Source organism: Orcinus orca, chromosome 17 (genome assembly GCF_937001465.1).
Source record: "Orcinus orca chromosome 17, mOrcOrc1.1, whole genome shotgun sequence".
Taxonomy (NCBI): domain Eukaryota; kingdom Metazoa; phylum Chordata; class Mammalia; order Artiodactyla; family Delphinidae; genus Orcinus; species Orcinus orca.
The window spans coordinates 76,960,073-76,981,887 of NC_064575.1; the positions used below are offsets into that span (position 1 = coordinate 76,960,073).

The 21,815-nt window shown below is 51.3% G+C and overlaps 1 protein-coding gene across 3 annotated transcripts in view; it reads right to left on the reverse strand.

Moving 5' to 3' along the window:
* The window catches only part of CYRIB (CYFIP related Rac1 interactor B), a 154,948-nt gene extending 145,592 nt beyond the window's left edge, over positions 1 to 9,356 (reverse strand). Inside the window, exon 1 of one of the 3 annotated variants that reach the window (XM_049700879.1) lies at positions 9,307 to 9,356. The gene's annotated coding sequence lies outside the window, so the exon portion shown is untranslated. Of the gene's footprint in view, positions 1 to 8,867; positions 8,891 to 9,306 lie in introns of those variants that run through there. The other 2 variants (XM_049700873.1, XM_004265318.3) reach the window with 2 other exon arrangements.
* Between the last annotated feature and the right edge of the window lie 12,459 nt (positions 9,357 to 21,815).

The window sequence follows — 21,815 nt, forward strand, 5'->3', positions numbered from 1 at the left end:
GGCTGAGAAGGATGGGACTAGGTGATCTTCAATGTCCTTTCCATCTTATACCAACTGCCCCACCCTCAGCAGTTAGAAGCAGGTGGTACACAGGTAAAAGATTATGCTACGTGGGGTTCCTCTAACTGGGTGACAGGGACCAATGCGTCAGAATCATTTGAGTGCTTGTTAAAAATGTGGATTCTTGACCCTCCCACCCAGGAAGCTTAAACATACGCAAGTTATGGTCAGATAAAAGAAATACTGGGCAAGAGGAAACCCACACCTAGAATATTCTGGTAAATTCACACACTGAAAATGGATGGGGGAAACACTACAAGCCCAGCGATTCATCCTGTATCCACCTTATTTTCTCAAGTCTACAGTGACCAATGCCCAAACACTGGGATTTTCCTGCCCAATTCAACCATCCACCCCAAAGCATGAACCCAGAGCACACTTCCTCCCCCCAAACCTTTGCCTTGTTGGGGGAGCATGCAGACAGAGTAATGCAGACGATGCATGTGCTACACGTCCCAACACCAAACACATCAAGAGGTGTATTAACAGCACCCGTCAGTTTCACACTGAATTTACCAAAAACCTCACCACTCAAATTAGCCCAAGTAATCTACTTACAAGAGTCATTTATAAATGCAGAACTTCCTGGGCTGACAAGTTCACAGTAGGTGGCTCTCGGCAGTGATGGTTGCCAAGGCGCCTATCATCATGAGATGCCCACTTAGAAAACCACCACCGTCTTCTAGCAACATCTAGCATCGTCCAGCAGCAGCCGTGTCTGCTCCTTGGTAGACAACTCTCTTCAGAGATTTTTCGAGCTATGTTTGAAGTACACTCAGAAGAGGTAGTATAAACAATAGGTAGGTGTTGAAGCCGGTGTAGCACTTTGCATTCCAGCTCTGCTTTTTATTAGCCTCTAAGTGTTCTCTGTTTCCTCATCTATAAGGTGGGGATAATATAACTTGCCTCACAGAGTTACTGTGAGGTAAGAAATACCATCTGCGAAGTACACATTGTCCATGCCCGATAAGGGAAAGTTATTACTATAATAAGGTAGACGAAAGAACCCCAAAAAAACCAAAATCACAAAAACCCGCAATGTGACATTTACAGGAGGCTTGTTATTAGGGAGGCCTTTGGCTGGGTCATAAATGCGACACAAAGTGTCAGATATGCTGTCTCGCTCCCCAACTCCCGCTGCCCTGCCCCCATCCCCTTCCATCACCCTGCCGCCCTGTCCTCTGGTGCCCGGTGACTCTCCCTACTGCCCTATCTCCAAACCTAGCTAGAGCACTTTTCCAATTCCTGAGGGACAGGATAGGCTTGGAGGGACTGGGCTTGGGTGAGCCCAAGGAAACAAATCCAAATTCTTCCTTCTTAAGCTGCTCAGGCCCTTAGGGACTTGTGTGGGGTGTCAGGGGTCACATAGTATTTATTCCCCCCAAGGACCCATCACCGGGCCCAGCACGTAGTAGGTACTCACTCAGCGTCTGTGGCTGAAGAGCAGGACGGACCTGCTCTCTCCACAATGAACTGAACACTTGATGGCTACGAAAGCGTGTTTGGAAAGGACTGTGAAATACCCCTCAGCTTTCGTCTGCAGCCTGCGGGATCTGAACGCCCGCACTGGCCGGTCTCCAATGCCTCCAGAGCTCGGGGCGCTACACAAAACCAGAGTTCAGGGGAGCAGAGCAGACATTTTAGGGTTTCACTGGCTGAGTTTCACTTCCTGGCTGCTTTCTGTATTGTACTTCACCTCTGGTTTTGAGCAAAGCTGGGGCCAGGCCAGCACACAAACTGGCAGTAAAGGCCTCCCCTCCCCTGGGACTCCTCCCAGAGTCCCAGACCCTGAGGCTGAGGAGACAGGGGCCTCGAAGTACTGAGCACCTGTGAGAGGCCAGGCCCTACGCCAGGCCGACTGCACCGGTTTCCAACTTCAGAGCCACAACGAGCTGCAAAACAGGCACTGGGATGCCGGGGGAGGTTAGGCAAGCTGCAGAAGACGCCACAGTTAGGGAGTCATGTGTGAACCAGGAGGTCCCAGGTCCTAAGTTCCACGGTTCTTCTCCCTTTCAAAGGAGAACCCCAGGGGGGCCAACCCCAGCGTTCAGTTTTGCATAAAAGCACTGCAGCAATTTGCAATGACCTTCCAGACATACCTACCCTCCCTTCAAATCCATATCCCGCGTCACTGCCAGAAGGATACAGCCCTGGCCTGAAATCAGCACTGGACAAATCCGTCCCCACCCAGCGGTGACTATGTCTTCGTGGGGAGGGGGTGTCTTTTTGTTTTTGTTTTTTTTGCGGTACGTGGACCTCTCACTGTTGTGGCCTCTCCCGTTGTGGAGCACAGGCTCCGGACGCGCAGGCTCGGCGGCCACGGCTCACGGGCCCAGCAGCTCCGCGGCATGTGGGATCTTCCCAGACCGGGGCACGAACCCGTGTCCCCTGCATCGGCAGGTGGACTCCCAACCACTGCGCCACCAGGGAAGCCGGGGGGTGTCTTTTTGGAGTGTTTCTACAAAGGGGCTAGGTTAGCAACTAGAGCACACATTACCTCATTCAGTCCTCCAGGCAATCCAGAGAGGCAGGTGTTATTAGCCCAGCTCTGGCCGAGATGGTTCTGGCTCAGCAAGGCCCTGCGATTCGCCCAAGGTTACACAGCTACTGAGTGGTAGCGCCAGGACGCCTCCGGCTCCGCAGTCCGACAGTATCTGCTGAGTGGGCACTGGGGTAACACTCCACAGAGCCCCCAGCCGCCGGACACAGCCGGTCCCAGGAGACTCCACAAAGCGAATGAGTCAAGGATGGAGCTGTTCTTCCTCCTGCTGCCCAGGCCTCTTCCCACCCTCAGCCCCTCCACACGGCTGCACCGCTGCCCTCCCCCGCTCACGTGAGGGTGCTGACTGGGGTAAGGGAGAGGAGGCCAGGAGCCTGGCGGGGTGCACGGCTTCAAAGCCATCACTTTTCCCGCGTCGGGCCTTCTTGTTCACTGTGGGTTTAAGGGCTCGGTCCCCTGCCAAAGGAAGGTCAGGGGCAGAGGTACCTTCTGCGCTGGGGACGTCCAGCCCCCAGCATCTCCTTGGCCTCAGAGCCTTGCACTAAGGCGGCCCCGAGGCGCTCGCAGAAAGACACTCTGGAGCCGTGTGATAAGCTCGGTTTGGGAGCCAGAAGACCTGGGTTCCGGTCCTGACTTTGCCTCTTGGGCAAAATGCTTCCCCCTCTGGATCCCAGTTCCCTCATCTGTTCAATTAAGAGTACGGGACGGGGCTTCCCTGGTGGCGCAGTGGCTGGGAGTCCACCTGCCGATGCAGGGGACATGGATTCGTGCCCCAGTCCGGGAGGATCCCACATGCCGCAGAGCGGCTGGGCCCGTGAGCCATGGCCGCTGAGCCTGCGCGTCCGGAGCCTGTGCTCCGCGACGGGAGAGGCCACAGCAGTGAGAGGCCCGCGTACCGCAAAAAAAAAAAGCAAAAAAAAGAGTACGGGACGCCTGAAACCTGAAACTCTGAGCAAGAGGCTCCTGTCCAGTCCTTCCAGCCCTTATCACGGGTGAAGGCCTGGCACACTCCCCCTGCTTCCCTCCCTTCCCTCCCTCTCCCACCCCACCTGGACTGCCCAGAGCACCCGGGCCCTGCTGGGCTATGGAGCACCTCTGGGTGGGTGCAGGGAGCTCTTCTCCACTCTCCCTTCAGTTCCCACCATCTTTGTACCGTGTGATTTGGGGCATGTCTGTCTCCTCTGCTAACTAAGCCATCAGCTCCCAGGAGCCTCCGGGACTCTATTCTGATCCACAACCTCAGTGCCAGCTGGGGTCCCAAATGAATGAGGCAGGTGGGGACCTCCAAGCTCTCCCTACTCAAAGTGTGGTCCACAACCCAGAGCATCACATGGGGAGGTGTTAGAAATGCAGGCCTTCCGCCCACCCCAGCCTGTGACTCAGAATCTGCAAGGGAACCCCCAAGGGATCCGGGGGCACACGCCAGTTTGGGAAGTGTTGCAAGGTGTCCCCTGGTTCTGACATGCCCTATCCCACGTCCCTCGATTTGACCACCCAGCTGCCCCTCGACTCGTGGGCCTCAGTAGGGCTCACTAAAATGTAGCCTGTCATTAAGCAAAAAACATTCACCTTAGGAACCTTCTAGAAGCCTGCCACTGACTCTCAGATTCTAGAAGCAGCATCTGAAATGTACAGCCCCCCAAGGGGGACTCCTGGCATGTGTGACCCACTGGCTCTCTGAGTCTCAAGGAAGCCCAGGCAGCTTCAAAATGTTCAGGGCTCTCCCCCTCAGTCCTGTGGCTCTGACTACCCTCGTGTTCCCCATCCATCGGCCCCCATAAATGGATGACTGCCAACAGCCCACAGCAGAGACAAACAGACCGGCAGGCCACCTGCCCCTTGCGGGCCCTGCGTCCGCTACTCTTGACGTTTATTCAACTTGGAAGGGAAAGGAACCCTTCCAAAACATGCTTTCAGTTTTTTTTTTTTAATAAACCCTGAGATTCCTCTAATGGCTTCAGATTATCTTAAATATTTATAAAAATCATTCTCAGCATCACTTCTTTAAACAAATCTCCTCGTCAACTTCGATTATTTATGTATTTATGAACATGATGTCTCCTTCCCTCGGAGCAGATGGCAGCTAGTAAGTCTCTGGAAAGGAGAGGGAAAAAAATCAACGGGACAAAACGTAAACTCAGTGACTCCCCAGTTTACTCTCCTTGACAAGCTCTGGTACAAGGATCTCTCCATTCACAGTGGAAGCACCATACTGCGGCCAGTCAACAAGTGGTTTGGAAAAGCATGGAGACTTGAACTTGAATCTAGGATGAAGCTGTCACCCAAGGGCTTGATCCGCAGTGGGAATTGGAGCCCCGTTAATGGAGGGACAGGACGATGGGACTGGGGCCAGGACAGAAAGAACCCAGGGGTGGCAGGAAAGTAACTGACATTTGCTGGGCACCGTCTATGTGCCATACACTGTGCTGGGAGGCTCCCCAGACCACCTCTGTGTTGACCTTCACAACAGCCTTTCCAGGCAGCAAACATTATTCTTCATTTGAAAGATGAAGAAGACCCAGAGAGAGGAAGCCACGGAGCTCGTAGGCAGCACAACCAGGATGGAAACCCAGACAGTCTGGCCCCCAGACCCACACCCATGCTGCCTCTGAAGCCAAAAAGGATGAGAGGAAAATACAGATGCTGTTAACCTCATGCATCCTTGGCTACAAAGCTATTATCTTCCCTTCAACCTGGTGAGGCCAATCACCCCTTTTAAGACCATCGAAGACTTAACTCCCAAAGTTCTAGCACGCAACAGAACTCTGTCTATTTGACAATCTGGGGGGATCAAGTCTTGGGTGATATCTGGAAGGAGTGGATACGAAGTTTATGAGAAGATATGAAATGAGTGTCATAGGCACATAAAGAGCTCACTTTATGAGAGAGAGGAAAAAAGACCTTTTACCCTCAGGGATGGATGAAAAACAGGATCATCATGATTCTTTCTTCATCAGGCCTTTATCAAGGGTCCCAGACAGGGAAGGAGAAAAAGAATAAAATCAACCCTTCCCCCCACCCTTCCTCAATTTACTTCTCTCCAGAAGCTCCAATTCAAGTTAAAAAAGGGACATGGGGCTTCCCTGGTGGCGCAGTGGTTGAGAGTCCGCCTGCCGATGCAGGGGACGCGGGTTCGTGCCCCGGTCCGGGAAGATCCCACATGCCGCAGAGCGGCTGGGCCCATGCGCCATGGCTGCTGAGCCTGCGCGTCCGGAGCCTGTGCTCCGCAACGGGAGAGGCCGCAACAGTGAGAGGCCCGCGTACCACAAAAAAAAAAAAAAAGGGACATGGCTCTGGCCTTTGAGACGCTTATGCTCTCTCTAGTTGAGGACACAGGGATCACTACTGCTGCTGCTGTTGATAATAATAAACATTGACGATTATGGCCATTTAACGGGGGCCTGTGCTGAGAGCATCACTCACATGACCACAATGAGCAAAACCATCCCCCCGACAGATCGTCCCATTTTACAAATGAGAACACTGAGGCTCTGAGAGGTGAAGGAACTTTGTGACATGCACACAGGCAGTAAGAGGGGGCAGTGAGGTGTGAATGTGGATCCTGCCCTCATGTTCAGGAGTCCTGTGAACTGGATGGAATGGGGCAGGGATGATTTTGCCCACTTATACATGAGGAAAAGAAAGTTCTAAGAAGGCCATGACCTCTCTAAGGCTTCAGGCCAGGGCATAGCTAAAGTGGACTGATTTTAAATCTGATATTTCACTGACACAACACTATGGCCACAATGCTTGCTGGAAGATGGTTTCTCTGGAGAGAGAGAAACAGCTTTGGCGGCCAAGTCCCAGACCTCCAAAGCCACAGGACAGTGGTCTCTTCCATCAGGGAGATGATGGGCCTAAGGCCACAACCTCCTGGCACTGGTGCCCCTCAGGAGTCCCTCCCGTCATGGGCTCTGGGTGCTGAAGCAGGAACTGACAGAGACTGGGATTCCACAATGGGGAACCAGGACACACTTGGGAGGAATGGCCAGAGAACAAGTGCAAAAGGTCACCTACAGGCCAGTGCGCTGACCTTGAGGTAGAGACAGACTGTACCTCCACAAAGAGAAAACCATCCCTCTTTTGTTCATTCTGTCAAAAAAAAAAAAAAAAAAAGCATGTACTGAGTATCCAGCATATGCCAGACAGCCTGCCAGGTGCCAGGGGAAACACAAAGGCCCTTCAGAAGGGAGCACAGTGCACCGGGAAGCGGGAGAGCTCTGCAGTAGGAAGTCTAGAGGAAGGACCTTGAATCTGCTGCTTAATTGGCTGAGGTCTTGGGCCAAGTCCTGCACTTTCTCTAAGTCGCAAGATGAGAATAAAATCTCTACTTCATAGGTAACTATGGCCACTCTATGCCTTAAAAATGAATCCGCGCATATGCTGAAACCGCAGCCGGCCACACAGAGGTGCCTACTTCTGCCTCTTAAAATGATAGCAGCACTCAGGCTCATCTCCTGCCCTCCAGCTGTGAGAGAAAAAAACCAAAAAAAAAGCACAGCTAAGGATCCTCAGAGAAGTGCACACAGGCCTTTGAGAGCTGAGAAAGGAGAAAAGGAATGGCTGTCAGAGAAAGCAAAATTACCTGAAAATCTCCCCAAGTGACCTGCGGAAATGCATAGTGAGCCTTTATACGAAGGCCATTTCCAAGTACCCCTGAGGGTGAATCCACCCTGGGTTCCTTCAGCACACACGCTCTGCCCCTCCCCATGCCTAAAGTTTAGCAAGGATCCAGATAATGCAAATTACAACGTGCCTCCCCAGGAAGAAAACTCAAGCCAGCTGACCACTTCTGCACGCCCCACCTAGGAGAAAACCCACCTCTCCCTAGCTTCCTCCTGTTTACAGGAACCCCAATGCCTGGGAAATCAGCCCAGCTGTCAGCCCTGGCAGCCCGCCCCGGCGGCCAGTCATCTGGCGGTGGCAATCAAAATGAGGCTTCCTTTTCATTTCCACTAAATGCAATCTTCCAAGAATAGGAGAGGCTCAAAGTCAGAGTTTAAGCTCCTTTTCATAAGAAGTCAATATTTTCACAAGCTAATCCTCCTTGGGAAGGGGGTGGATTACATATATCCCAGGTGGCAAAATGTGGCTCTCTGGGGACCGTGGAATGGATGTTACAGGGCAAGGAAGCCAAAATGTGGGACCACACCCAGCCACTCACTTCTGAAAATTCACCACCCACCTATTCATTTCACAGGTATCTATGGAGCACCTCCCATGTGCCCCAGGCCCCCCTTCTAGGCGGTGGGGATGCAGAAATTAAAGGTGACTGACAATGACACGTCCAATCACTGCGCCCTCTCCAGGCCAGGAAATACACGCTCTTCTTCTCGAGGCCCAACTCAAAGCAGCCCATTTTAGAGACAGGCGCCTAAGACTCAGAGAGGGCAAGCGATTTGCCCAAGGTCACACAGCTATTAAGTGGCAGAGCAAGGAATTAAACCTAGGTGCAAAGTCCTCGTGACACTCCCCGGCGGGGCCTCCTTCCCACTCAACCCCTCCCCCTCTGGCTCCATTTCTGCGGCAGGGGGAGGATCAAAGACCGCCGCCGGGGGCTCCAGTAAGGGAAGTCCTCGGTTCCTCTTTCCTTCCACCCCCGACACAGGACACACAAGGTTCCATACCCACGGGGTGTGTACACAACCCCAGGGAAGCCGTGCAGGCTGCAGGGGCATCCACTCGTTAACACTGAACTTACATTTTTAAAAAAATGGAAAAAAATACGACGAAAAGATAAAGGGCAAAGAGGAAGTGCTCTTTAAACAGAGGCGGGTGGTTACCCCACGAGGAAGTCTTGAAGCCAAGGGAGATTCTGTTCACCCCCTCCAGTTCCTCAATTCTAAGAGACTGGCCTTCCAAGCCCCCAGTCGAAGTTAGCTGGGGGGTTGGGGGGTGCACGGCGCCCGGGGTCAGACCCTGCGCCCGCACCTGGCTAGCAGGAGGGGTCTGCGGGGGAGCGGCCACGCCGGGCACCCCTCCCTCCGGGCGCAGCCGCGCGTTCCCCACAGCTGGGCGGACCCGGGCGGCGGCCCCTCGGCGTGCGCCCCTCGCGCCCTCCAGCCCCCTCCCCCCCGAGGCGCATCCTCGGGGCGCCCCACGCGCCGGGGACTCCCACCGCTGCGGCGCCCCCTCTCCAACCGCAGGGCGCCCGGCGCGGCCCGGATCGCACTCCCACCTCTCCCTGCACCCATCGCGCGCGCGCCCCGCACCCCACGCCCTCCCCGGTGGCAGATCGGCTCCCAGGGCGCGCGCAAGCGAGCCGGGCGGCCCGGGCGACGGCGCCGGAGGAGCCCCGGGCACGTACCTGGCGGCCCGGGCGAGCGGCGAGGGGAGCGCAGCCGCCGGCGCTGGAGCGCAGGAGCCTCGGAGCCTCGGAGCCTCGCCGCCGCCGCCGCCGCCGCCGCTGCTTCCGGGTTGGCGGGTCTCACGTCACCGCCACAGGTTTGCGAGCGGCCCCCGCCGCGGCGGCCCAGCAGCAGCAGCAGCAGCAACAGCCCCGGCGACTGCCAGGCGAGAAATAACTATAAAAGGAAGAGACGCATCGAGGAGGAAGAGGAAACGCCGTTTACCTTCGAGAAGCCGCGCAGCCGGCGCTCTCACAAAAGGAGGACGCCCGCCGAAGCCGCCTCCCCCCGCGCCCAGTCCCCGCCGCATCGCGGGGCCCGGCGTCAGCGCGCGCGGCGCCCCGGGACCGCCCCGCGCCGGCCCCCACCCCACAACCCGGGGTACGGGGCGCGGGTGACCTTGGGCAAGTCGCGGCAGGCGGGCGAGCGGCCTCCCGGGGGCGCGCTGGGGGGCTCGGCGCCCTCCCGGTGGCGTAGACGAGGGAACTCCAGCTCTGCGAGGCGCGGGGATGGCCCGAGGGCACAGCCCGTCGGGCCCTCAGCTCCCCCGACCTTCAGGCCGGCCGGGTTCCCGGCCCTGGGTCCGCTTCCCCCTCACCTGTGCGTGGGGAAGGATGCTGATCCCTGCCCCGCCCCCCTAGCGGGGGAGGCGTGGACAGCTTGTGCGTTCAAAACATCTATTCGGCCCTCGACAGATTTTCGCTGAGGGCCTACCAAGTGCCAGGGCCGTCCTAGGTCCCCGAGAGGCAGCTGGGAATCCAAACAACATCCCTGCCGCGGGTGGGGGGCGGGGGTGGGGAGCGGGGGTGACAGGCAATAAACAAGCATCCGATGTGTCTGGTGGTGCTAATGCTACAGAAGGAAAGATACCGCGGGGGCGGGGAGGGGGGGTTGGGAGTATCTGTGCTACCCTACGAGGCTCTCCAAGGACTTCCAGCACTGAAATTCCCAGACAAAATGCCCCTCAGTAGAACTCTCGTTTCCGGTATTGTAAGAGACCTCATCTTTCCCCTCGTCTGTAATGGCAAAGAGTGCATTTCTCTCCATGTAGCAAGACATGCCTAGGAAATTGAAATGCTTCTTTCCTCCCTCTGCCTTGCTCCCCCAGCCCTCAAAGGCATCCAGCACTGTCTTGAAATTCAGCCAAATTTCTTAGGAATATAGACAATGTTCTTTAAAGTATTTCCTCTGACCTCCAGCAGGACATCAAGAATCACCTCAGAAGCTTCCATTGTCTTTCCACCCTCCACCTCTCCTGGATGTGTTGCCGGGAAAGGGGATGTGGTGACCAGTCACCAAATAATATTGAGTGCTGACTTACCTGATTATGACCTGTTTGTTTCTTTAGCGAGCCCTTCTAAAGCCCTGTGCTAGGAGCTGGGGGCACTGAGATGGTAGGATTCCAACAGGACTTCCAAGAGGCTCCTAGCCCTGGAGGGAGATGGGGCCCACATGAATCCGTACCTGCAGGAAAGTAGGACAGATGACAGTGTATAGAGGAGACAGGGGGAAGGGGTGTTTACCCAGCTTGGAAGGGAGGGAGCCAAAGAGAGAACAACAGGAGGAAATCAGAAAGCCCTTCCTAGAAGTTCTGGGAGGCATTAGAAGCACCTGGAAGCTTGCTTGAGCACTGGCGCTCTCACCCCTACAAAAGGGGAACAGATGCCTGCCTCCCTGGCAGTGATGGAGGGTGGCATGGGGAGGGGTGGAACAGCTGGGTCTTGAACTATGAATGTGACGAGAAGCAGAGAAAGGGTTTGGAATCAGACACAGCTGAGCTGAGTTTAGTTTCTTTCTTGGCCACCTACACAGTGGGATGAAAAATTCTGAACATTTCGGAAATACTCACCAGGTGCCAAACGCTGTCCCCATCTAATTTAATTCTCACAACAGCCCCAGGGGGCAGGTTCATCGGGCTCAGTGTTTTGCAAGATACTGGAGCTGTCCGGAGGAATTTGCGCAAGGTCAGCCTAATTCGATAGTGGTGGAGCTGGGCGTGCACCCAGATTGTCTGGCTCAAAGCCCCGGCACTTAGCCACGCTGAGCCTCAGCTCGCTCATCTGTGAAATGGGATTGATCATAACTACTTCATTAGGTGGTGGTGTGGGGGGCAGTTAAATGAAATAGCACATGTGTAGAACCTAGCACATTAACAGGACCCAGGAGAGAGCTATCACCATTGTAGTTATCATCACAGTAATTGTTAAAGGCATGGGGGCAGGAACTTTCTGGCCCGCGTGGGAACTGCAAACATCTTGGCGTGATTGTAACCTAGAGTGTAAATGTGGGGAGTCAGGAAGCAGGGAAGGGTAGGTGAGGGCATGGGCAGGGGCTGCATCACACTCCCCCTGCACTCCGCTGAATTCAGAGATGCCGGAGAGGAGAGGTCCAACTCATATGCGTGTGTCTCCGCTCACTGGATACAGGGAGGCTAAGGGGATGATTCTGGCCTTTGACCTTGCCTCATTCAATCAGGTCGTGATAGATCTGACAGACTCAAGCAAATGGAAACCTGGGGATAATGCCTGGGAAAAGCTCCGGCAATTCACCACTGCAGTGACCTGCTCTGTTTCCCTGGGGTATCAGCCCTGACAACAGCAGGTAGAAATCTATGTCTCAGCCTGTTTGGGCTCTTGTAACCAAATATCACAGACTGGGTGGCTTAAACAACAATCGTTTCCTTCTTATGGTTTTAGAGGCTGGGAAGTTCAAGATGAAGGCGCTAGCAGATTTGCCGTCTAGCGAGGGCCCGCTTCCTGGTTCATCGACGGCCCTCGTCACTGTGTCCTCACATGACAGAAGAGGGGAAGGAGCTCTCTGGGGGTCTCTTTTATAAGGACACTAATCCCATTTATGAAGGCTCTGCTCTCATGACCTAATTACTTCCCAAAGGTCCCACCTCCCAATACCATCACATGAGGGATTAGGTTTCAACACAGGAATCTTGGCGGGACAGAAACATGCAGTTCGTAACATCCAGCATGCTGAAAACAGAGCTGATTTTGGAGTCGGGAAGGCCGGCCTACCATTTCCAGTTGTGCAACCTGGGCATGTCATTTAACTTCTGACTCCTTTAATTTGCTTGTCTGTAAAATGGGAATAATAACATTCATTCTGTCGTTGAGAAGGCACCATGAGGTAATGAATTTTGAATGCTCTATAAACCGTAACATAGCATATGCACATTTTAGTTTCAGTCTTAGAATCCTGTCCTCCCATGGCACAGGCAGTCCACCCATCTTCCAAGCAAAGTAGCTAGCTCTTTCCATCACATATGCAAAAGCCCCTCAAAACTATGTTTCCCTGCTGAGCATTTGCATTTTCCCCAAGAGTGAATGCTATTACGTGTACACGGTAACAGAAGGTAGAAGTCAGGAGACACAGGGACTCCGTTTTTGTCCTGCTGGTTAGTATTTTGCAATTAAGCAGATTGCATTTTCCATTGGGGTAAAAGCAAACTCAGTGGCGCTCTACGTACCTGGTCACCTGGGTCCCTTCACCTCCAGCCATTCAGAACTAACAGACTTAAGGGAGGAGACAAAGCCTGAACCCTCTAGGGGCTGCCTTCCTGGAAGGGGGCTTGCAGGTGGCTCAGGCAGCCCCTTCCGGCTGGAGAATCCCGCTCAGAGAGGTGGAGAGAGAGCTCGCCTTTAGGCTGGGACAGGGACCCTAACCTGCCATGCAGAACCAGGGCTAGTGAGTGATGGTTTCCAGGGGCCGGGAGGAGAAGAGAATGGGGGTAACTGCTTAGGGGTTTCCTTTAAGGGTGATGAACATATTCTGAAACTAAATCAAGGTGGTAGTTGTGCAACACAGTGAATGTACTAAATACCACTGAACTGTTCACTTTAAGATGGTTAACTATATATCGTACATCAACTGTATCTCAGTTTAAAAATAAAATAAAAATTTAAACAGTTAACTATAGGTTATGAGAATTTTACCTGGATTTAAAAAGAAAAACAAAAAAAAAAGGGTGGAAGGAAAATTTGGCCAGGGGTGGGGGAAGCTAGTGAGCAGGACCTTTAGTATATTTTTGGTATTTCAACATAGCCACAACAGAGCTGCACAAATGAACCAAACTGTCCGAATCTGGGCAACCAGGCGCTGGAACTCCTTGCGAGCAGCCAGTTTATATAAGGGATCCTTTAACAACTGAAAGTAAAAGCAATTAGCATGAAATAATGCAGTTTGGGTATTAATATTTTTATTATTATTGTACCTTAATTTGTGTTTCTGAGAAAAGAGAGTGGCATAGTGGGAAAGCCAGGGTCAAGATAGACCCGAATTCAAATCCTGACTTTAGTTCTCATCAGCCTCAGGACCTTGGGGAAAGTATTCAGCCTCTTGTGTTTCCCTGTCACATAAAATGGGGTGACGATGACACCGACGCCATGGGGTCATCGCGGGGGCCGAGTGTGGAGCACAGGTAGAATTTCACCTGGAAGATACTTAGTATATGGCCGTTGCTGTGGCTCTTACTATATGATATACAGTGTCTTCCGGAGCACGGGGCCACGGAGAAAAGGAACCAGAGTTCTTGGGGGAACTTTAGAAAGCACTGCCTAGACTTTAGAGCCTTGGAACTGCACAAACCAAAGCACACCTGCAAGAGGGATTTCACACGTGCCCAAGCACAGCACGTGGCAGGCGGCGGTGATGTGACTGACGCAGACGCAGTCGGCTCCGCTCGCTCTCCGCCCCTCCCGGGAATCGATGGACACGCACGGCTTGTCACTGGTCCCTTGCAAAGTGACAATCATCACTAAACGCAAGAGAGCAAAGTGAAAACACTGCCAACTCCCTGGGATCATGTAGTGATGGTGGTGGGAGGGGAAACTAGCCCTTCACACTCTCCGAAGAGCCTAAATCCTGGAGAAAAGCTGGGAGTGATTTTAGAGCCAGTGCTGTTAAACAGTTACTTACAGGGGAATTGCTGTGTAAATGGGTCAACTTTCACTGTGCAGAAAAACTCAATTACGTGGAGGTGTGATCTTGTATCAGTGACATGTTCCATGGGAAATCAAATGGCCCTACGTGAGAAGGCACAGAAATGTCTCCCCTACGATCACACTGAAATAAAACCACTTTCTAAATGAGTCATTTCTCAGAGCATAAAACATCTCTCTACCCTGGTCCACAAGTATAGGTGTGAGCGTGCACACACACGTGCATACACACCCGGGGCAAGAGGGTGTTTATATGAGTTATTTTTTTAATTATGAAAGTAATACATGGGACTTCCCCGGTGGCACAGTGGTTAAGAATCCGCCTGCCAATGCAGGGGACACGGGTTCGATCCCTCATCCTGGAAGATCCCAGATGCCGCAGAGCAACTAAGCCCGCGAGCCACAACTACTGAAGCCCGCGCACCTAGAGCCCGTGCTCTGCAACAAGAGAAGCCACCGCCATGAGAAGCCCGTGCACCACAACAAAGCGTAGCCCCCGCTCACCACAACTAGAGAAAGCCTGTGCACAGCAACGAAGACCCAACGCAGCCAAAAATAAATTTAAAAATTAAAAAAAAGAAGTAATACATGTTCACTATAGAAAAATCGAGAGAGGGCTTCCCTGGTGGCGCAGCGGTTGAGAGTCCGCCTGCTGATGCAGGGGATGCGGGTTCGTGCCCCGGTCCGGGAGGATCCCACATGCTGCGGAGCGGCTGTGCCCGTGAGCCATGGCCGCCGGGCCTGCGCGTCCGGAGCCTGTGCTCCGCAACGGGAGAGGCCACAACAGTCAGAGGCCCGCGTACCGCAAAAAAAAAAAAAAAAAAAAAGAAAAGAAAAGAAAAATCGAGAGAGAAAAGTATAAGAAAGCAAGCAAAACTCATCCATAATGTCCTGTCCAGGGTCAGCCATTCTTTCTTAACATTTTGATGTATTATCTCTCAGTCTTTTTAAAATGCATTTTAAAACAGTTGCAATCACACTGTATGCGCAATGTTGAATTCACTTCTTTATTCACTTCTGCGTGAGGTAGTTCATCCCACACAGGTTTAAATAATAAACTGGGAGGCCACTGCTGGCCTGAAACCCACACAGAAGGGAAGGAGCGTGTGAGAGAGCAAAGCACTCCTTCAGTGCCATTTCCTCCAGGACAGACACCATGTCTTGTTCAGCACTGAGGTCCCAGCCCTTAGAATGGTACCCGAAACATTATGACTGCTAAATAAAGGTGCGCTGAATAAAGAATGGATGGGCGAATGGGGGAGAGATACTGATACCTTACCTGACAGGTCCAGCCACTGACACCTGCCCATCTGAGCAACAGCGAATGGTGGGGACTGTAGTGAAGGGGAGCACATCCTCCATCCTTAGACATTCACGTTCCAATCTTTACAACACCTCGTGCTCATCAAAAACCAGGCGTCTGTTTGCAGTGAGCAACCTCTCAGAGCAGTGTTCGCAAAGCAGGGTCCTTGGAGAATGGTACCAGCATCACCTGGGAACCGATAAGGAAAGGAGTCTCCACCCCATCCAGCTACCCACTCAGAAACCTGGGGGTGGGGCCCGGCATCCTGGGGTTTGACAAGCCCTCCAGGTGATTCCAGACTCGCTCATATTTGAGAGCCACGGATCTCGGCCCTGGTGCATATTAGAATCACCTGGGGAAGCTGTTTACCCGCCAATACCTGAGCCCAGCCCAAGATTCCAATTTAATTGATCTTGGGTGTGCTCAGACTTCAGCATGTTCTCAGAGCTCTTCAGGTGTTTTTTTTTTTGGGGGGGGCGGTTTTTTTGCGGTACGCGGGCCTCTCATCGCTGTGGCCTCTCCCCCTGCGGAGCACAGGCTCCGGACGCGCAGGCCCAGCGGCCATGCCCCACAGGCCCAGCCGCTCCACGGCATATGGGATCTTCCCAGACTGGGGCACAAACCTGTGTACCCTGCATCGGCAGGCGGACCCTCAACCACTGCGCCACCAGGGAAGCCCTTCAGGTGCTTTTAATGTGCAGCCAGGGCTGAGGAGCCTGATCCGGATGGCAGACAGGCTCCAGGTGGCCCTTTTATTCCTCTTGGATTCCTGTGCCTTCCCAGCCACTGTGTTTTCATCACTACTGTGAACACGGTATCAAACACACTGATTTTATTTTATTAAGAAATATTTCATGCACACAAAGCGGTGTAGAGATTAACATAACAAACAACCATGTACCCACCATTAGCTCTGTCATATCTTATCATCTGGCCATTGTTATGGGCTGACTGTGTCGCCCCCCAAATTCCTGTGTTGAAGTCCTAACCCCCAGGACCTCAGAATGTGACTGTATGAGGCAATAGGGCCTTTAAAGAGGTCCTACAGTTAAAATGAGGCCATTAGGGTGGGCCCTAATCCACAGTGACTGGCATCCTTGTAAGAAGTGAAGATTAGGGCATAGACATGTACAGAGGGAAGGCAGCCATCTACAAGCCAAGGAGAGAGACCTCAGATGGAACCAACCCTGCCAGCACCCTGACCTTGGACTTCCAGCCTCTAGAACTGTGAGAAAATAAATTTCTGTTGTTTAAGCCACCCAGTCTATGGTACTTTGTTATGTCAGCCGTGGGAAACAAATACATTCATATTTGCTCAGATTCTCTGAAAAAAAACCAAAAAACATAACAGATAGAACTGGAGCTCCCTCTATTCCGTCCCCTGTTCCTCTCCTTCCTGCTCCACGGGTAACTTATGTCCTAACTTTACTCTTTACCTTTCTTACCAGGAGCCAGAACCATACTGTGAATGAGGATTCTGGAGCCAGAACAACTGGGTGGGGAATATTGGTTCTGCCACCTTCTAGCTGTGTGACTTTGACCCAGTAATCACCCTCTCTGGGGCCAAATGGTCCTCGTCTGCAAACTGCAGATATGAATAGTATCACCTCTGCATGTTGTTTGGAGGGTTAAATGAACTACTGTTTACAAAACACCTAGGATAGAGTTTGGCACGTTAAGAGTGACATACACGTGCTTGTTAAATATATTTACACTTTTACTACGTAAACATATGTATGCACCTATAAAATATGCATGAAATATTGTTTACACGTTTTCAAACTTACATAAAAGGTCTCCTGGTACATATCCCTCTGTAACTTGGGTTTTCTGTCTGAGTTCCAGTGACATTTTCTGCAATGGCTCCACGTGGATTAAAGGATCTCTTTTCATCCCATTAAGGGCTATAGTCTCAGTGTGTCTATACTGGTCTGTCTACTCTCACTGCCTCACCTGGAGAGCTGCCTCCCTCGTGCTGGCCTCTTTTCACCCACGCACAGGACATTCCCCGCCTCCCCAGGGATGTCCCCTGGGTCCCCCCCTTCAGCTCTCCCTGAGGCCCTGGCTGCCTCTGGGCCAGCCCTCATGCTTTCCTGCTCTGGTTTCATTTTCCATGGGCCTGGGTTTTAGAAGCTCAGCACTTCTTACATTTCAAAGAATCTCCACGGCCATGGTCTCCTGGGATGTCCCTTAACAGCCCCGTGATGAAGATAAGGCAGTACTCTTCCCTTCCCTTTGCACACAAGGAAACTGAGTCACAGAAAAGTTGAGTGACTTGCAGAAGGTCACACAATGAGTTAGAGACATAGTTAGGTCTCAGCCCAGCTCTCCAGACTCCCAATCCCGTGTTCTTTAACAATTTTTGGTTATGAAAATAATTGTACTTTATGCTTGTCATTTGGAGTTTTATTAGTGTTCCCATTTTGCAGATGAGAAAACTAAGTTTTCCAAAAGCATGGTCCCAGAGCCACCTGCATCAGGATCCCTTGGGGGGGCTACTTGTTAAAAATACAGATTCCCAGGCTTTGCCCCCTCCCACATTGTCTTGCTCAGTAGGTCTGGGTGGGCCCAGGAACCTGCATTTTCATGGCCGTTGCCAAGTGGTTCTCAGGCACACTCGAGTTTGAGGAACACAGGTGTCTAGAATAAGCCTTGCCTTTCTTTCACCCAACGTTCACTGTGGCAGGCAGCTTCCGAGGACCTGGGCAGGGTCACCGGCAGCTGCCGGCTCTGAAGTGGGCACATCAACTGTGAAGGGCAGAGTAGTGGAGGCCAAAGGCTGGGGAAGCTGAGCAAGATGCCCAGACCCAGCGTGGGGGCAGAGGGGGCGCCTGCAACACGCCTACCGACGTGGGCACCCAGCCCGGATCCGGCCGTGGGGGCAGGAGAGCTGGGCACCTGGAGCTGCTCCAGACAGAAACCCCCATCACGATCGTTAGCGGTGTGCTGCTGGAGCCCAGTGGCTCCAGTCCATTGGCTGTGCCTCGGCTGGGTGTCCATAGGAAATACTCACAGAGTGTTTACTACATGCCATGCACCCAACCAAGTGCTTGACATACGTGATCTCACTTAGCGGTGGGCACCACTGTCATCTCCATTTTTCAGATGAAGAATCTGAGGCCCGGGAATCTAAATGACTGGCCCAAGGCCACACAGTATGCAAACGGCTGCCTGCATCCATTCTCTTCACCACAATTCAGTACGCCTTCAAGTCATTATGTTTTATGTTTCTGTGTACGTGGCAGAGTGCCTGGGACTGTCAGGGCTAAATAGGTGAGCTGAATGAACGAATATGAATGAATGAAAGAAAATGAATGAATGAATGAAATGAATGTTACAGTCCCCTGGTGTCAACTGACTCTGGCATAACCCCTCAAGCTGTACTTAAAGAAAAAGGCAAGAATTCTCAAAATAAGCTTATATAGTCATTTCTCTCTTCTTGAAGTTGACTGGGCTGGAAAGAATGCACACGTGTGCACACGCACACAGTTAACTGAGGGTTCTAGCTGGATGCATTCTGGCTTTTGAGAATCTGACTTGATTTGCTTGAATAGTGAAAGGTGTTAGGACAGGATCCGGCACTCACTCCTGAAATTCTCTAAGCCTCAGGTTACCCGTCAGGAAAATGGGGATGATCACGGTCCAGCCCACAGGGCCACGGTGAGGATTCAATGAGATTAACACAGCTGAGGTGCTTAGTGCTGCACAGGGCACACGAGGAGCGGACTGAGGATGTTAGTGGTTGTCGCTTTTTCATTATCGCTATTTGGAGGGAGAAGAGTGCGGGTAAAAATCACATTCATGAAAAGGAAAAGCCCCTGAAGCGTTCTAAGAAAGATGATCTGTAGCAACAGTTGTGGTTACATATACAAATGAAGAAGGGGAGGTGGCAAATGGCACGGATAATCCTCGACAGGTGAATGCCACACGCATTCGTTCCATTTACATTTGTCTTTGACACACATCTTTTCAACATATTGTCATTGCTTTTCGTGCCCGTTTATAAGTTGATTGAGCCACCATCCAACGGTTCCTTGAGCACCAGCTTTGTTGGATGATAGAAGGGTGGCTGCAAAACTGGCTAATAAACAGACCTTGCAATACATGGGGCTTTTGAGTTTACAGAGGGATTTTACACCCACTCTCTTAACCCTCAAATCCTGTCCCTCAAGGTGAGCAGGTACTGCTACTGTCATCTGACAGAAGAGGAAACGGCAGCCTGAGGGTCAAAGTGATGTGCCCAATACCATCTATTTATACCAGGCGCTGGACTTGAACCTGGTCTCCGGACCCCATGCCCGTGCTCAGCTCCGTTACAAGAACCCACTCTAGAATTCAAATGAACCCTTGGATACCTAGGAACCGAGTCACTGGGTAACCCCATTAATATGAATCGTAGGGAGCACCCATAGGAAGAGGTTTTACCCATAAAAAAGGGTTGGGAGGACTAGCTGAGGTAGGGTAACAGGACTGGAATTATTCTCCATCCTTAACTGAAAAAAAAAGGAAAAAATACTGTTTCAGACACAGGACAATAGGCAGTAAGGACAGTGATTCCTGAGAAAAGATAAAGAGGGTTGTGCCTCCAGCCTCTGTGCCTCACTTGGGAATCCTTTTCATCCTTCAAAGCCCAGCCCCACTGTCACCAGCTCCACGAGTAGGCCCTGAATGTCCCCGTTGGAAGTATACTCTGTTCTGCCCTGAAATCCTACGGCGATGCGTTTCTGCCTCGTGCTAGGGCTGCCTGAGGACCTGATAGTCAGGAGGCTCCGACCTTCCATCATCTGCACCCCAACTCCAAACACAATGGTCTTCACAGGATGGTGTTCATGAAACTTTTCTGGAAAGAAGAACAAATGATTTTTCCTGTGCCATTTATCCTTAAAAGGAAAAAAAAAGGCGTTTAAAAGAGTGAATTTATAATAGCCAAGACATGGAAGCAACCTAAATGTCCATCAACGGATGAATGGATAAAGATGTGGTACGTATATACAATGGAATATTACTCAGCCATAAAAAAGAATGAAATAATGCCATTTGCAGCAACATGGATGGATCTAGAGATTATCATACTGAGTGAAGTCATACAGAGAAAGACAAATACCATATGATATCACATATGTGGAATCTAAAACATGGGACAAATGAACTTATTTACAAAACAGAAAGAGTCTCACAGACTTAGAAAAAAAACTTATGGCTACTGAAGGGGAAAAAGGGGAGAGGGATAAATTAGGAGTTTGGGATTAACAGATATACACTAATATATATAAAACAGATAAACAACAAGGTCCTACTAGCACAGGGAATTATATTCAATATCTTGTAATAACCTATAATGGAAAAGAACCTGAAAAAGAACATATATGTGTGTGTGTGTGTGTGTGTGTGTGTGTGTGTGTGTGTGTGTGTATAACTGACTGAATCACTTTGCTGCACACCTGAAACTAGCACAACATTGTAAATCAACTATATGTCAATTTAAAAAATTAATTAAAAATAAAAGAGTACAGATATAATCATCACAGTCTCCCTTGATATTTTTGTTTTACAGTTTAAAAAAGTGAATCTTTGGGTATGCCACCTGATGGGTACCAGGAGGAACTGTTTTTTTTTTTTTTCCTGCAATAGTTGTTGCTAACTGTTTGTGGCAAGAACAGGGATAGAACAGATATTATCATCAGAGAGATACAGCTCCGAAAAGTCACATTCTTGGCACACTGAAGATATTTCGGGAGGACAAGAAAGAGTAAAATGATTCTTTCCAAAATTAACAGTTGGGAAAATGACACTGTTTTAACCTGAATTCCCTCTTCTTTCAGTGAAATAGAATTGTAAACCTAAAACCTTTTTTTTTTTTGGATTGACAAAAGTTCATTTTAAACCTTGTTGTGGGAAAAAGAGAAGGTTCTAAATTACCCTGGGATTACCAAGCGACACTCGTCACTATCAGATTATCTGGTTTCATATTCTCCAGGACACTTATTATCAGGTATTAGTTATTCCACTTATTTATTTTCTGTTTCCTCCCACTGAATGGAAGCTTCAGGAAAATGGGGATCTTGTCTATCCTTTTCCCTGTGGTATCCTGAGCACAGAGCAGGGCCCAGCACCCAGCGGGTGCTCTGTAAGTATTTCCTGGAAGAACACAGAAGACATTCCCCAGCCCCAGGGCTGCTGGCATTTGCACGCGAGCTTGGACAGCTGTGCTTTATGGGAGAATCCTGTGTACTTTCTCACCAACTGCTGGCTGAAAAGGCCAGAGCGGGAGGGACCACAAGAGGCAAAAATGAATAAACAGACCCAAGATGAGGTTGAGCATCGTGTGGACAAGGGCAGGGAGGATGCCATCCTGACTACAGCTCAGGCCCAGGAAAGAAAAGCAACTTGGTTTTTCATTTCTTTAAAGTTATGAAAGAGTTTTAGCTCCGTGATAGAAAAGCACCTGTCTGTTCCCAAGGCTCTTCTCTCCGGAAAGCCCTTTCCTCGCCCCCAGGTCCCAACCGTGAACATCACAACCTTCCTTCCAGGTCCACCTTCTCCACGTACTCGGTCGTGTCTTGACATTTTGCCATGTTTGCATCAGATCTTCCCCTTCCTTCTTTGCTTCTTTCCTGTTCTTTGGGAGGGGGTGATGGGGGAGCGGAAGCCCTATG